The sequence below is a fragment of the Cervus elaphus genome, chromosome 25, assembly GCF_910594005.1.
Source record: "Cervus elaphus chromosome 25, mCerEla1.1, whole genome shotgun sequence".
In the NCBI taxonomy this organism is placed as follows: domain Eukaryota; kingdom Metazoa; phylum Chordata; class Mammalia; order Artiodactyla; family Cervidae; genus Cervus; species Cervus elaphus.
Genome location: NC_057839.1, coordinates 20,878,190 through 20,893,975, shown reverse-complemented (window position 1 = coordinate 20,893,975; position 15,786 = coordinate 20,878,190). Strand labels below are relative to the sequence as shown.

The window sequence follows — 15,786 nt, the reverse complement described above, 5'->3', positions numbered from 1 at the left end:
AGGCTGGGGATCATTTCCTTTCAATGTTTCTTTCCCTGAAGTGGCAGCATACAAAAATTAACGAGGTCTGAGAAGCCTTATATTAAGACATCTGTGATTCCCAGGGGCTTCACGGGGAATCAAGGCTGCCAGGAGCTAGAATGAAAGAAGTGGAAGCCAAGGGAAGACCAAAGCAGCCACTTAAGGCTATTTTCTGTGTGTGCCGACACCTAGCAAGGTGCTTTGCAAATGTTGTCATAGTTCATTTAAGCTTAGATGGGCTAATGGGATTGGGGAGAACCCAGGGAAAGGAATAATGGTTGTCCCTTAGAAAGATGTTTTCGACATTGCCTCACAGAGCCCCCAGGGTGAGATGGGAGGGAGAAGAGTGTGATGGGAGAAGGCAGGTCCTTCTCAATCCCCATAGAGTTACTTTCACCTCTCTAAATACTAGCCTTTCCACTAAGATTTCTCTAGAACAGAGGATTCTAAGATTTAAAATACATGCTTGTTAGTGACTATCTTCAATAGGCTTTTAAATAGCCACTCATTTTAGATGTATACCTAAGAATGACTTATTTATATCAATTTTGTTGTTCAGTCACTAAGTTATGTCTCTTTCGACCCCATGAACTGCAACACACCAGGCTTCTCTGTCCTTCACCGTCTCCCTGAATTTGCTCAAACTCATGTCCATTGAGCCAGTAATGCCACCCAACCATCTCGTCCTCTGTCGCCCTCTTCTCCTGCCTTCATTCTTTCCCAGCATTGGGTCTTTTCCAGTGAGTTGGCTGTTCACATCAGGTGGGCCAAAGTATTGGAGCTTCAGCTTCAGTATCAGTCCTTCCAATGAATATCCAGGGCAAAGTTCCTTTAGGATTGACTGGTTTGATCTCCGTGCTGTCCAAGGGACTCTCAAGAGTCTTCTCCAGCACCACAGTTGGAAAGTGTCAATTATTCGGAACTCAGCCTTCTTTATGGTCCAGCTCTCACATTTGTACATGACTACTATAAAAAACCATAGCTTTGACTAGAGGGACCTTTGCTGGCAAAATGATGTCTCTGCTTTTTAACACACTGTCTAGGTTTGTCATAGGTTTTCTTCCAAAAGGCAAGTGTCTTTTAATTTCATGGTTACACTCACCATCCTCTGTTATTTTGGAGCCCAAGAAAATAAAGTCTTTCACTGTTTCCATTGTTTCCCTGTTTATTTGCCATGAAGTGATGGGACCAGATGCCATGATCTTAGCTTTTTGAATGTTGAGTTTTAAGCCAGATCCTTAAGCTGTTTTAAGCCAACAGTTTTAAGTTCATCAAGAGGCTCTTTAGTTCCTCTTCACTTTCTGCCATTAAAGTGGTATCATTTGCATATCTGAGGTTGTTATTTCTCCCAGAAATCTTGATTCCAGCTGTGATTCATCCAGTCTGGCATTTCGCATGAGGTACTCTGCATATAAGTTAAGTAGGGAGGGTGACAGTATACATCCTTGATGCACTCCTTTCACAGTTTTGAACCAGTCATTTGTTCCATGTCTGGTTCTAACTGTTGCTTCTTGTCTTGCATACAGGTTTCTCAGGCGGCAAGTAATGTGGTCTGGTATTCCCATCTCATTAAGAATTTTCCACAGTTTGTTGTGATCCACAAAGTCAAAGGCTTTAGTGTAGTCAGTGAAGCAGAAGTAGATTTTTGGGGGGTTTCCCTTATTTTTCTATGATCCAGCAAATGTTGGCAATTTGATCTCTCGTTCCTCTGCCTTTTCTAAATCCAGCTTGTATATCTAAAAGTTCTCGGTTCATGGACTGCTGAAGCCTAACTTGAAGGATTTTGAGCATAATCTTGCTGGCTTGTGAAATGAGTGCAATTGTATGGTAATTTGAACATTCATGGGTATTGCCTTTCTTTGGGATTGGAATGAAAACTGACCTTTTCTAGTCCTGTGGCCACTGTTGAGTTTTCCAAATTTGCTGGCATAATGAGTGCAGCACTTTAACAGCATCATCTTTCAGGATTTGAAATAGCTCAACTGGAATTCCGTCACCTCCATTAGTTTTGTTGGTAGTGATGCTTCCTGAGGCCCACTTGACATCACACTCCAGTACATCGGGTTCTAGGTGAGTGATGACACCATTGTGGTTATCTGGGTCATGAAAATCTTTTTTGTATAGTTCTTCTATGTATTCTTGCCACCTCTTCTTAATATCTTCTGCTTCCATTAGGTCCATACCATTTCTGTCCTTTATTGTGCCCATCTTTACATGAAATATTCCCTTGGTATCTCTAATTTTCTTGAAGAGATCTCTAGTCTTTCCCATTCTATTGTTTTCCTCTGTTTCTTTGCAATAATTTCTTTGAAATTAAAAGACGCTTACTCCTTGGAAGGAAAGTTATGACCAACCTAGACAGCATATTACAAAGCAGAGACATTACTTTGTCAACAAAGGTCTGTCTAGTCAAGGCTATGGTTTTTCCAGTAGTCATGTATGTATGTGAGAGTTGGACTATAGAGAAAGCTGAGCACCAAAGACGTGATGCTTTTGAATTGTGGTGTTGGAGATGACTCTTGAGAGTCCCTTGGACTGCAAGGAGATCCACCCAGTCCATCCTAAAGGAAATCAGTCCTGACTGTTCATTGGAAGGACTGATATTGAATCTGAGACTCCAATACTTTGGCCACCTGATCCAAAGAGCTGACTCACTTGAAAAGACCCTGATGCTGGGAAAGATTGAAGGCAGGAGGAGAAGGGGTTGACAGAGGATGAGATGGTTGGATGGCATCACCGACTCAATGGGCACGAGTTTGAGTAAACTCCGGGAGGTGGTGATGGACAGAGAGGCCTGGTGTGCTGCGGTCCATGGGGTCGCAAAGAGTCGAACACAACTGAGTGACTGAACTGAACTGATTTCTTTGCATTGTTCACTTAGGAAAGCTTTCTTATCTCTACTTGCTGTTCTTTGGAACTCTGCATTCAGATGGATATATCTTTCCTTTTCTCCTTTGCCTTTCGCTTTTCTTCTTTTCTCAACTATTTGTAAGGCCTCCTCAGACATCCATTTTACCTTTTTGCATTTCTTCTTCTTGATGGTTTTGATCACCACCTCCTGTGCAGTGTTAGAACCTCCGTCCATAGTTATTCAGACACTCTATCAAATCTTATCCCTTGAATCTGATTGTTTCTTCCACTGTATAATCGTAAGGGATTTGAATTAGGTCATACCTGAGTAGTCTAGTGCATTTGCCTACTTTCTTCAATTTAAGTTGGAATTTGGCAATTAGGAGTTCATGATCTGAGCCACAGTCAGCTCCTGGTCTTGGTTTTGCTGACTGTATAGAGCTGCTTCATCTTCAGCTGCAAAGAATATAATCAGTGTGATTTTGGTATTGACCATCTGGTGATGTCCATGTGTAGAACCATCTACTGTGTTGTTGGAAGAGGGTGTTTGCTATGACCAGTGTGTTCTCTCAGCAAAACTCTATTAACCTTTGCCCTGCTTCATTTTGTACTCCAAGGCCAAACTTGCCTGTTACTCCAGGTATCTCTTGACTCTTACTTTTGCATTCCAGTCCCCTGTGATGAAAAGGACATCTTTTTTGGGTGTTAGTTCTAGGAGGTCTTGTGGGTCTTCATAGACTCGTTCAACTTCAGCTTCTTCAGCATTAGTGGTTGGGGCATAGTGTTGTATTATTGTGGTGTTGAATGGTTTGCCATTAACTTCCCCTTATATACTTTAGGTGGAAGGCAGACTGGCTAATGATTTGCAGTAAGTGAATTTTTGTGAGGCTGCAGTAAGCTTGTCTGATAACTTTGTAACATTATTTTTAGTGCTTAAGTTAAAAATTCCAAATTGGAATAAGGATAGGACTCTATGTAAAGTATACATGCCATCTGACATTTAGTTGCTTGAAATCTTACAGCTGTTTCCTCAGGCTCTGATCTAGAGATGAATATCCAGTAGTAGTGATAGTAGTGGTTGTGCAAAATGTGGCTAACTCACTCAACTCTGTGAGCAAAGATGACCTTTGCAATGGAAATCCACGTATCTGTGGTTTTTGAGCTATGACCAGCTGGACCTTGTTCTCACATTGTGCTTCCCAGCCCCATTTTGGATAATTTAGTAAATTTCAGAATTTGCTTCAGCAAACCTGGAGGACAGTGTGAGAATCATTCATAAATTAGGAATTAGACTTCAGTGAAAAACAGTCTTGAAATGGCTTGGGTTGGAAGCTACAGTCTTCTTTTGTGGAGAGCAAGGGCTGAGGGGGTTATACAGGAGGAGCCAAAATAGGACACCTAAATCAAATATAAGCTAGAAACTGGGAGAAAATTCTATTAGGAGGAATGCTTTCCAAATGATGCTAAGAGCACAGGAGTCTTACTTCTTCCCTACTCTGCTCCCAGTACACACACATTTAAAGATGAGATTAATATATCCAGGCACCTATTAGCCATACATGTTGATTATGCACAGAAAATGCTCTTTGCTGAACTTAGGATCCTGTATAGACCAAATATTCTGAGAGATGTTTTGTTTGTTTTGAAGCTATTAAACTACCATCTATATTTAATATTAGTAGTCCAAGGTCAGTTGCTGTCTTTATTCTGGGGCATTTAAACTAATTTCATGGCCATCCTTGTAAATCCTTGTATTAGCATCCATTTAATAATCTCATGCCACATTTTTCCTTCTTGTCTACTAATAGAACACTAAAAATGATTCCATTTTTTCGTTATCCAGTAAAAGTGAGAAGAAAATATACCTAGAGTTAATGCTCAGTCAATATTTGTGAATAAAAAGTGAATGAATAATTAAAGTGTAATGCTAGACATCTGTTTGGAAGCATTAAGAGGTAAGCATTTTTGATGTACTGAAAACAGTGATTGAAAGGCATTGATCTTCACTGTGTCCTCAGTTTTCCTTTCCTACCCTTCTGGTTTTTCTTACCTTCCTGCCCGTATACAGAGGAATCTTCCCGGGCGCCTTTGTACTGAGGAACACACACACATGCACACTGAAATATAAACACAGTTTAGGGTATAGAAGGGCAATGATTCCCCCTTGCCATCAGTGCTACAGGTAATCTATTGCATTAATCAGCCAGCCAGTGGGAAATGCATGGGAAGTGATTATACTATCATGCACAATACAATCAGCATGAAGCACTTGTCAAGACCAATACATCAAAGTGTAATTCGGTAATAGAATGAATTAGAGCAAAATGAAACATTCTGTTCTTCCAGAAACTCGGTACACATCACAGATTCTTTCTGAACTCTATAGAAAAGTCAGTGTATTAAAAACTTGTTTTATAAGTAAAATTGCAGTTCCAGTATGACAGAGTACAATACCATAAATTTATTTCTTTAGGGTTCTTACATAGCTACAGTGCTGAAGTATTTACCTATCATCGGTATTCTATAGTCAAAGCCATTGATTATTTCTGATAGGGCTCCTGATTATCTATTGTCCTAAATTGGGTTCTCCATGGTAAGTGTAAGGAAGGTTGTTGTACCAGTGGCTCAGGGAAGCACTTTTCTGTAAATGTGGTAGACTGGTAAGACCTTACCAGTACAGTAGGCAGATTAACGTGAACCTACTCTTTATAGTGGCCTGTGGTATAGGCACTGCTGTGTCGGAACTTTTAGAATGAGCAAGTGAAAATAAAAAGCAGCCCAAGTAAGACAACAGAAGTGAGGTTATATAATATAGGATGTGTTTCAGAAAATTTTGAGGTTAGATGTAATATATTTCATATAAGTCATGATCCATATCGATTTGTAATATATATTCAAAAGTTCAATAAAAATTCAATGTAAATTCTTCACCACATTTAACAAGGCATGCTTTTTCAAAGGGGCAAATTGAGATGATTTCTGTCTACAATCAGGATTGTTTCCATTTTTAGAGCCTACAACTAGAATATAAAGAAGAGGGTTCTTGGAGCCAGATGCTCTTTAAGTATGGATTCTGATCCTCATATTTATTAATTGTGTAGTCCTGGACAGGTTCCTTATCTTAGATAGAACCCCAGTTTCCTTACACAACACTTTCATTCTCATTCCAAAAGGCTTTTGTCTAGGTTGAGAAGGTGGGCCCAGTGGGAATTTGTAGGAGAGAGGCACCCTGAAGACCTGTGGAGTATTTTCAGTACTAGATTTGTATAGACTTGGAATCATGGCTGGCGGACGAACCATGCCACTGTTGGTGAAGACAGTTCAGGTAAGCAGCCAGTGCAGAGCACATGTCAGATGTTCTTGCAGGTTCCCACGCTTCACATTCCTTCTCCTCACTATTGACTGCCCTTTCACATCCCAAACTAAGATAATTTGTCATTGTGCCCTTTTCTGTTTTTTTCTGGCTTTCCTTTCCTCCCTTAAAAAGGAGAAGGGTGGTGAGTGGTAGAGAAGCTGGTTTGGTCATTTCCTATAGAACCAAGTCCTAGTGAGGTCAGCTGGTGTTTGATGAGTTGTGAATATTGGCCCAGTAGCACTGACACATAATACACAGAAGAACTGTACAAAAAAGATCTTCATGACCCAGATAATCATGATGATGTGATTACTCACCTAGAGCCAGACATCCTGGAATGTGAAATCAAGTGGGCCTTAGGAAGCATCACTATGAACAAAGCTAGTGGAGGTGATGAAATTCCAGTTGAGCTTTTTCAAATCCTAAAAGATGATGCTGTGAAAGTGCTGCACTCAATATGCCAGCAAATTTGGAAAACTCAGCAGTGGCCACAGGACTGGAAAAGGTCATTTTTCATTCCAATCCCAAAGAAATGTTCAATGCCAAAGAATGTTCAAACTACTGCAAATTGCACTCATATCATATGCTAGCAAAGTAATGCTCAAAATTCTTCAAGCCAAGCTTCAACAGTACTTGAACCATGAACTTCCAGATGTTCATGCTGGTTTTAGAAAAGGCAGAGATCAAATTGCCAACACCTGCTGGATCATCGTAAAAGCAAGAGAATTCCAGGAAAACATCTACTTCTGCTTTATTGACTATGCCAAAGCCTTCGACTATGTGGATCACAATAAACTGTGGAAAATTCTGAAAGAGATGGGAATACCAGACCACCTGACCTGCCTGTTGAGAAACCTGTATGCAGGTCAGGAAGTAACAGTTAGAACTGGACATGGAACAACGGACTGGTTCCAAAGAGGAAAACTAGTACATCAAGGCTGTATATTGTCACCCTGCTTATTTAACTTATATGCAGAGTACATCATGAGAAACACTGGGCTGGAAGAAGCACAAGCTGGAATCAAGATTGCTGGGAGAAATATCAATAACCTCAGATATGCAGATGATACCACCCTTATGGCAGAAAGTGAAGAAGAACTAAAGAACCTCTTGATGAAAGTGAAAGAGGAGAATGAAAAAGTTGGCTTAAAGCTCAACATTCAGAAAACTAAGATCATGGCATCCGGTCCCATCACTTCCTGGCCAATAGATGGGGAAACAGTGGCAGACTTTATTTTTGGGAGCTCCAGAATCACTGCAGATGGTGACTGCAGCAATGAAATAAAAAGATGCTTACTCCTTGGAAGAAAAATTATGACCAACCTAGACAGCATATTAAAAAGCAGAGACATTACTTTGCCAACAAAGGTCCGTCTAGTCAAGGCTATGGTTTTTCCAGTAGTCATGTATGGATATGAGAGTTAGATTATAAAGAGAGCTGAGCACCGAAGAATTCACGCTTTTGAACTGTGGTGTTGGAGAAGACTCTTGAGAGACTCTTGGACTGCAAGGAGATCCAACCAATCCATTCTAAAGGAAATCAGTCCTGAATGTTCACTGGAAGGACTGATGCTGAAGCTGAAACTCCAATACTTTGGCCACCTGATGCGAAGAGCTGACCCATTGGAAAAGACCCTGATGCTGGGAAAGAGTGAAGGTGAGAGGAGAAGGGGATGACAGAGGATGAGATGGTTGGATGGTATCACCGACTCAATGGACATGAGTTTGAGTAAACTCCGGGAGTTGGTGATGGACAGGGAAGCCTGGTATGTTGCAGTTCATAGGGTCGCAAAGAGTCGGAAGCAACTGAACTGAACTGAACTGAGCACTGACAAGTCAGATGGGATGGGAATGCTACATTTTAATTAGATGAGGGCCCCAGGTTTGCCTGAAAGGAACGTTATCCAGAATACCAGTTAGCTGATTTGAAATATCTGTGGTTTATGTTCTATCTTGACCACAAAAGAAGTGATTATTCTACTTCAGTCTTTTCTCAGAGCCTGGTTAAATGATAACTGATTGTATGCCCTTATGCTGTTTGACCTAAGTAATCTCAAAAACTATGTCTTTACAGTGTCTCTGAGGCTTTATTTTGAAATTTCCCTAGAAGTCTTTTAGTGAGTTAGGAAATAGCATACTGCATTTCAAGTAAAGAGAATGTTTTTATCAGTTAAATTTATTTTCCAAACATGAGTTACTAACAAGTAAGCCTGAAGTGTACTGAGAACGATACCATAATTAGGGTCAACAATTTTTGTGTGGTCTGACTGAAGAAATTTTGTGACTACAGTTTTGCTAGCACAACTAATTATGCCAGTGATCTTCTATTTGTGACTGCAATTAGGCATTTCATGGCCTCTAAATAAGTATAATTAGTTAATTGGATCATGCATGAAATTCTATCCTCTTGTAATAGCCTCTGAGAACAAAAATAAATACGATAAATATTATGAATTGTTTTATAACTATGGAACCCTGGGAAATACTAAAAGTGATTGTCTTACTTTGCCTACTACTATTTCATAAGAATAAACATATTAAAAAGTAGAAATTAAATTTTCCGTATGAAAGTCTTCCATTTTCCACCTTTGAGACAGAGGAAGAAGGGAATCACTGACCTTTCTTCTCATCTTTGGAGAAGTGATGTTGATTGCCCTGCCCCTCTGTCCCCTGCTTCTCACCATCGCTGCCCCTGTGCTCTCTCTAGTAGCATTATACACAGTATCTTCTGGAAAATACCTGGAATTCCAAAATGTCTTTTATAGAAAATGTCTAGCTTTCACATTAATTAATAAATTTATTTGCATATTAACAGAAACTCATGACGTAGAAAGAACGTTAAAAGCAATTTTTATTGTCTGTGGGAAATAGCAGGAGATAGAGAGTGGCCAGCTGATTTATTCAGTCACGTATCGTAGTGCTCCACCCAGCAATACACCAGCAGGCAAAGACCACACTCAAGTCACAAGTGCATTCTCCCAGAAATGCTGATATGAGTCCACTCTAAGAGGCCTCGTAATAGTACATCATCATATTTTCAGAGATATGACTTGAATAATCAATCTTGAATTGTAAGTTGAGCTCTTGATTGTTTATCTGCTGTTTTAATCTGCAGTGAAATTACTTATTTGCTATGCCTGTCAGTTCTGAAAAATGCAGATTTTTCATTTGTTTAATTAGACCTTTTTAGACGGACCTGTGTAGATTTTCGTTGGGTGTGATTCTGTATATGCAACATGTTGTAAGTTTGTAAGAATATAGTTAAATAAAATACAGGGTTTATTAGTTGTACATTTAAGACTACCTCATAACTTTCAACAATAGTATACCATTTGTATTATCCTGCTAAAATATGAGGAGTGGATCAATGATTCTGTCAAAAGACTAAAATCATTAATCTTAGAATTCATATATGCTAACTGCACATAGCAAGCCTCGCTTACAGAGGTGCTTTTTGACCATGTGTCTGGGCAGGAGGCTAAACACCGTAGTGTTTAAGAATGTTAGTTTTAGGGTAGTGTGGGCCCTGGTAATAAACTCTGGCTCCTATCTTTAATAGCAGCACTCCATTTCTACTTGTCTCTGAACCTCCATTTAGTTATTTGCAAAGTGAGTCTTTCTGTGAGGGTGAAATGTGATAATGTATGTAAAATAGTTCTCACAGGGTTAGTGTGAAGTGTATTCAGTACATGGCAGCAGCAAGTGGATAAGTAAAGATGTCATTCACTTTTAGAAATATGTTAGCTGAACTAGATGAAGTGATCTTTGTACCCTAAAAACGGATATTGTAAAACTAAATGTAGTTTTACATTAAAAATACATTTACATTAATAAATGTGGGCTCTGTTTAGAAAGTTAACATGTGTAACATATTGTTAGGATTTTTTTTGAAGGGATAGAAATTAACATACAAATCAGCACTTAATATTGTGTGTTGGGATACCTTTTATGCGTAGTGACTTTTTTGTTTTTTGCTTGATTTGCAGCTCTTTTCTTATGTTGAGTGGTTTGTTTGGATTTGATAATTGTAACTAACAACATTCTCATACCCACTGGTAAATACTTTTCCATTTTGTAATCTAGCAGAGTTATGTCCTGGTAATTGTGATAGATTACAGTGGCCACAGATGCTTTGCTACTCTCTCATTGAGATATGGGGTCTGCGTTTTCTCATTTTTGTAGATGTTTGATCAACAAAATATGACATTAGATGTCCTGGGCAGTTTCTGGGCCCAGTCCTTAAGTGTCTGGCAGTATCTACTTACTGTCTCTAAAAAGGTTCTATCCTGAAGCCCTGAGTTTTCATGCAAAAAATCTGTCTATCATGAGGCTGCCATGCTATAAGAAGTCCCACACTGTCCACATAGAGAGGCAGTGTTGGGACACAGGAAAACTAAGGAGAGAATTTCTGACCTACAGAATCATGAGATGTAATGATACATTGTTATATTAAGCCAGTAAGTTTAGGATAGTTTTTTTACATAGTAACAGATAACCAGAACAGTGATTATATATCTTACAATACTTCAGGCTTCTTCTTTTGGTTATCCTCCAAATACCAAATATCTTTAGCAGTGTAGAATAAAATAATGTGTAAAAACAAATTTCTGTTATTTCAGTTAACTTTATCCCTTCTGTTGGACTAAGTCAGGTGTTTGTCAAAATTGAATCTGTATTACTAGTAAATAGTGTAAAACAATCCTAGAGTATTGTACATCTCCATTTTTAATACTTTTAAGGTATTTTCCCCTCGCCTTCATGTTCTCCTTACACCAAATTTCACTTGGTTTGGTTTCTAGGTTTTTCCCCTCCAAAAATAAGAGTTTGGGTTCTGATGACGTTTGAGTTCCTGTAAAAGACTGGAACCCTAGGCACCGACACTATAAAGGAGGCAGGGTGAACTGCAAGTTTTGGCCAAGATGCTACGGAAAGAGGGGGAGGGGAAGGGAGGCTGAGGGGAGAATGCTCAGACTTCAGCACTCCACTCCATGCCCATCCTTTGGCATGAAGTTGTCACGGGCAGAGAAAATGTTATAGAACCCTGTAGGGCTGGGAATCAGTTTGAAAAAGGCCTCCTCTGTTCATGTAGTCAAGGGTGAATTTACCAAAGCATCTCAGATCTCTGAGTGACTACGCACAATAACCTGTTATGATTAGCCTAAGTGTTTAATGTCACTGGTACCTTGTTTGTTTAATATGCTCTTAATTGTTTTATTTTACTAAATGTAGAAATATTTAAGGGTGTTCAGAGAATCACAAGTGGAGTCCTTCAATCCTGTTTTCACCTTTTGAGTCTCAATTTCCACAAATTCTCTGAATTTCTCAAATTCAGAGTTGAATATACTGAGGTTTGCTGGAATGCACCTTTTGGTTGTGGGTAGAGCTCTGCATTTTCAGAACATTTCTGCACATATTAGTGTAAATAGCTCTATAAAGTAGGTAGAAATTATTACCCTGTTGTTTAATCAGGGACTTCCACCACAGAGAGACAGAGTGGCCTTGCCCAAGGTCTTGTGGCTGGTAATCCATATCTTGTCCTTTCCAGATCAAAGTTTGTTGATCAAACATTTCTTCTGGTTGGAAATGTAAAACACTGAGTATGTGGGACAAAATGATGGTTGTACATCGAAAATTTGATGGACAAAACTGGCCTTCAGGTCATTTAAAATTCATTAATTCTTGTTACCCTCTTTTGCTGGGAGCGAGTGTGCTTGTCCATTGACAGTGTGACTGATGAAATACAAAAGTGATTATAGAGGCCTTTGTGGTGATTTGTCGTCTGCCTCTGTGATTTCTGTCCTTGTTATTTGCCTCTTTGGGTCAGTATAGGATGTAAACAGATTTAAGACCACTGAATGGTTTGGAACCACTCACCTTGTGCGAAAAAAAGGTTTTGTTTTCCTTCATCTCAGGGGAGCTGCCTTCCTCATTTTGCTGTACTTTGGCTTGTAGATTACAGTGCATCTTTTTGCTGAGATCACGGAGTGCAGATTAGGTGGAGTAGTGGAAAGGAGAGTAAAAGCATGCTGGGTGGTGAAGAAACCGAACTAGAGCTGAAATGTGCCATGGATAATTCAGAAACTGAATGATGCACACACCAGTGGTTTGATAATTGCTTTTATATACTTTGAGGCATTGAAGCTGGGAAAGCAATTTAAAAGTATTGAATTTGTTTTCATTGTAATTCATAGCAAATAATTAAGTGTCCTTTGTGAAAAAACCAGCAGTACTTTCTAGATGCCAGGTTGTCTGCTGGGTGCTGGAAATGCTAAGTTTTGCTCAGTACTCTGTCCTATTTTTGGTTGAGTCCTTTAAAAAGGCTTTATATTTTTGAGGGACAGCAGAATGAAGTGTTTAATCATCAAAGAGCTTTATTTTTAAAGCTACAGATGTTTCAGGAGTGTGTTGGAAGGGAAGGAGATAAATGCTCAAAGTGGGACTCTAAATTAATAAAATTTGGCGGATGACTTACTCAGTTTGGTTAACTTGGTTATTAAGGCTAATGACGGCTTCTGTAGTGGTGACGGTTCAGATAGAAGGCCGTATCTGTTAAAGCTCTGAACCTGAGTCGAACGTTAAGAGCATCCTTTCAGGGTGAAACCTCTCTTTAGGGAGGTGAGCAACAAAAGAATGTAACTGGCAATTTAATAAAGGCTTGGCTTAAAAAAATTTTTTTTCTCATTCTGCAACGGAAATTTTCTTATTAGAGAAATGTAAGCATGAAAATCTAGTTTTATAGCTAGAAGTTTTCCTCGAATCATAGAAATCATTGTTGAAAGTTTTCAAGAGTATTTAACATTTTGTTTTTAAGATCTTGTAATCTGTTTGCATTATAGTTTTCTCATCTTTAATGTAGATTATTATTTCTGATCATAAAGGATTATTGTAGTAAGTTAATGAAAAACATTTGTAAAGCCCTTAATATAGGGCCTATAGCACATGATAGGCACCCAAGAAATGGTGACATTAGTGGTAATAATGATTATTTAATTAAAGTTATAGTTGGTATTCCTACATTTATTTCCTCAAAGGAACTTTTTTAAAAAGTGGAATTATATGCTTTGTCAGTATTGTGCTAGCTTCTATAAACTGAGTTTTCACCAAGTGAAAGTGGAGCTCATTGGATCCTTATCACCTTGTCACATCTTTCATAGGCAAGTCAATCAGTCCTTCAGCATTGTATACATTGATTAGTATTTTCCTAATTTTATCTTTGAGTTACTTCAGGAAAACCCAGTGCTTAGGATAAATTTTGTTTTTGATTCTATTTTTAAAACTTTGTATTGCACTTATATCTTTAAAAAGGAAAAGAAATTGAATGTGAAAAACAGTAGATTTGAGATACATATATATGTTAAGATATATAATTTTTGCATTTAATTCAAAACTGATTCTATCTTAGCTTTTATTTGGCATGTGGGTGCTTTTAAGCTGATTTCCAAAATAAATTACAGTTCACACAGGTGGAAAGAAATGCAGAATTATAGAGTTACAAAATAGGCACATTAAAAATAAATAAACTTATTTTGGATAGACATTTACATCATGTTATTTGTCAATATTAATTTACTTGGTTGCCCTTTTACATATGACCTTGATTCTTTACTAACAACCTGATACTTTCAGAGCAGTTTCTTGTTTGTTTGTTTGTTTGCTTTAATTCCTTCTTTTTTTGATTGGAGGACAATTGCTTTACAGTGTTGTGTTGGTTTCGCCATACAACAGTGTGGATCAGCCGTAAGTATACCTGTGTCGCCACCCATTTGGACCTCCCTCCCACCCTCCCCATCCTACCCCTCCAGGCTGTCACAGAGCACCGGGTTGAGTTTCCTGTGTTACACAGCAGCTTCCCACTGCTCTCTATTTTAGAGCAACTTTTTAATTTTAGTTTTATCTGATGTTCACTTAAGAGTGGTAGAATTACAATATTAAAACACATTGGCAGAAAAATATGCAAAGTTCTTAATTCTGAAACATCTGTTGAATATTATGATTTCACTTCTAAAAGATGATTTTACGGTTTAGAAAATGAATTCAGTATAGTTTTATAAGTAGAAATGCTGATTTTTGACCCAGTGTGTATAGCGTTCACTAGATTTAATTATTACCATGTGTCTTTCTGTGTTTGTGTTGCTATGTTGTCCATCAGTTCAAAATCTAAATCCTGGTCAAGTTGTATCTCAGTGGGTGCATAGGGAAAGCTGTCACTTACAGTTTCTTTGGATACTGCTTTGATTTGTCCCTTGCTTTGTGACAGTGTGTGGTCATGTTTTATGTAGTCATGTTTCATTTGAAGCTGATTTTTCTGGTTCTCGGCACGGGAAATGCATACAGTTAATAAGATACTGATGTCCGTTGACTTGTAGAGAAATCCTGCAGAGAGGACACTCATAACTAGGACTTTGCGTACCAAGAGATAAAATCGTTTGATCCACATATTAATTAGCAATTTAAAAATATTTTTTGTTACATACAGTAAAATTCTTAACTATACTGCAAAATAGATGCTTTAACTGGAGCATATATACACCTGAAATTTATACACCTGAAATTTTTAATGTGCAATTTTGAGTTTAGACAAAAGCATAGAGTCATGTGATCAGTGAAAATGTGGAATGCTTATATTGCCTCCCAAAATTCCCTCACACCATTTTTTTAATAATCAGTTCATCACCTACTCCCTGTCCCTAGCATTGGTAGTCTACTCTGTCCCTTTAGTTTTGCCTTTTGAAAGTGTCATATAAATGGAATAATAAAGTGTGTGTACTTGTATGTACACATATGTACACTTTTGATTCTGGCTTCCTTCACTTAGTATAGTGCATTTGAGTTGTTATGTGTATTTCAATCGTCTTGTTTCTTGTTGCTAAGTAGTATTCTGTTATATAAATATACCAAGTTTGTTCTTCCATTCACCGGTTGAAGGACATTCAGGTTGTTGACAGTCTTTTGCATTTACGAATAGAACTGCTATAGACGTTGTTGTAAAGTTTTTGTGTGAACCTAAGTTTTCGTTTCTCTTGGGCAAATCCTGAGAGGTAGGATTGCTGGGTCATATGCTAAATGTTTAATTTAATGAGAAACTGCTGAACCATATTCCAGGGCACCTATATCATTTTGCGCTCACAGCAGCAATTATGAGCATTCTGATTGCCAGCAGTATTTTCAGATTTAAAATTTCTTTTTCTAATTTTAACCTTTATAATAATAGTAATGGTTTCTCATACTTTTTAATTGAAGTATAGTTGATGTATAATATTGTGTAAGTTACAGGTATACAATATAGTGATTCACAATTTTTAAAGATTATAGCTAGTCCATTTATAGTTACAAAATATCGACTGTATTCTCCACATTGTACAGTGTATCCATGTAGCTTGTTTTTGACATAATAGTTTGTACCTCTTACCTCCTCTATCCCTGTAATGCCCCTTCCCATCATTCTCCCCCCAGTAGCTAACAGTTTGTTCTCTTTATCTGTGAATGTGCTTCTTTCTTCATTATTCTCACTAATTTATTGTATTTTTTTAGATTTCACATGTAAGTGCTATCATACAGTA

The 15,786-nt window shown here is 38.1% G+C and overlaps 1 protein-coding gene across 2 annotated transcripts in view; it reads left to right on the top strand.

The window, feature by feature from the left end:
• The window catches only part of ZSWIM6 (zinc finger SWIM-type containing 6), a 211,403-nt gene that overhangs the window by 158,142 nt on the left and 37,475 nt on the right, over positions 1-15,786 (top strand). The window lies entirely within an intron of this gene.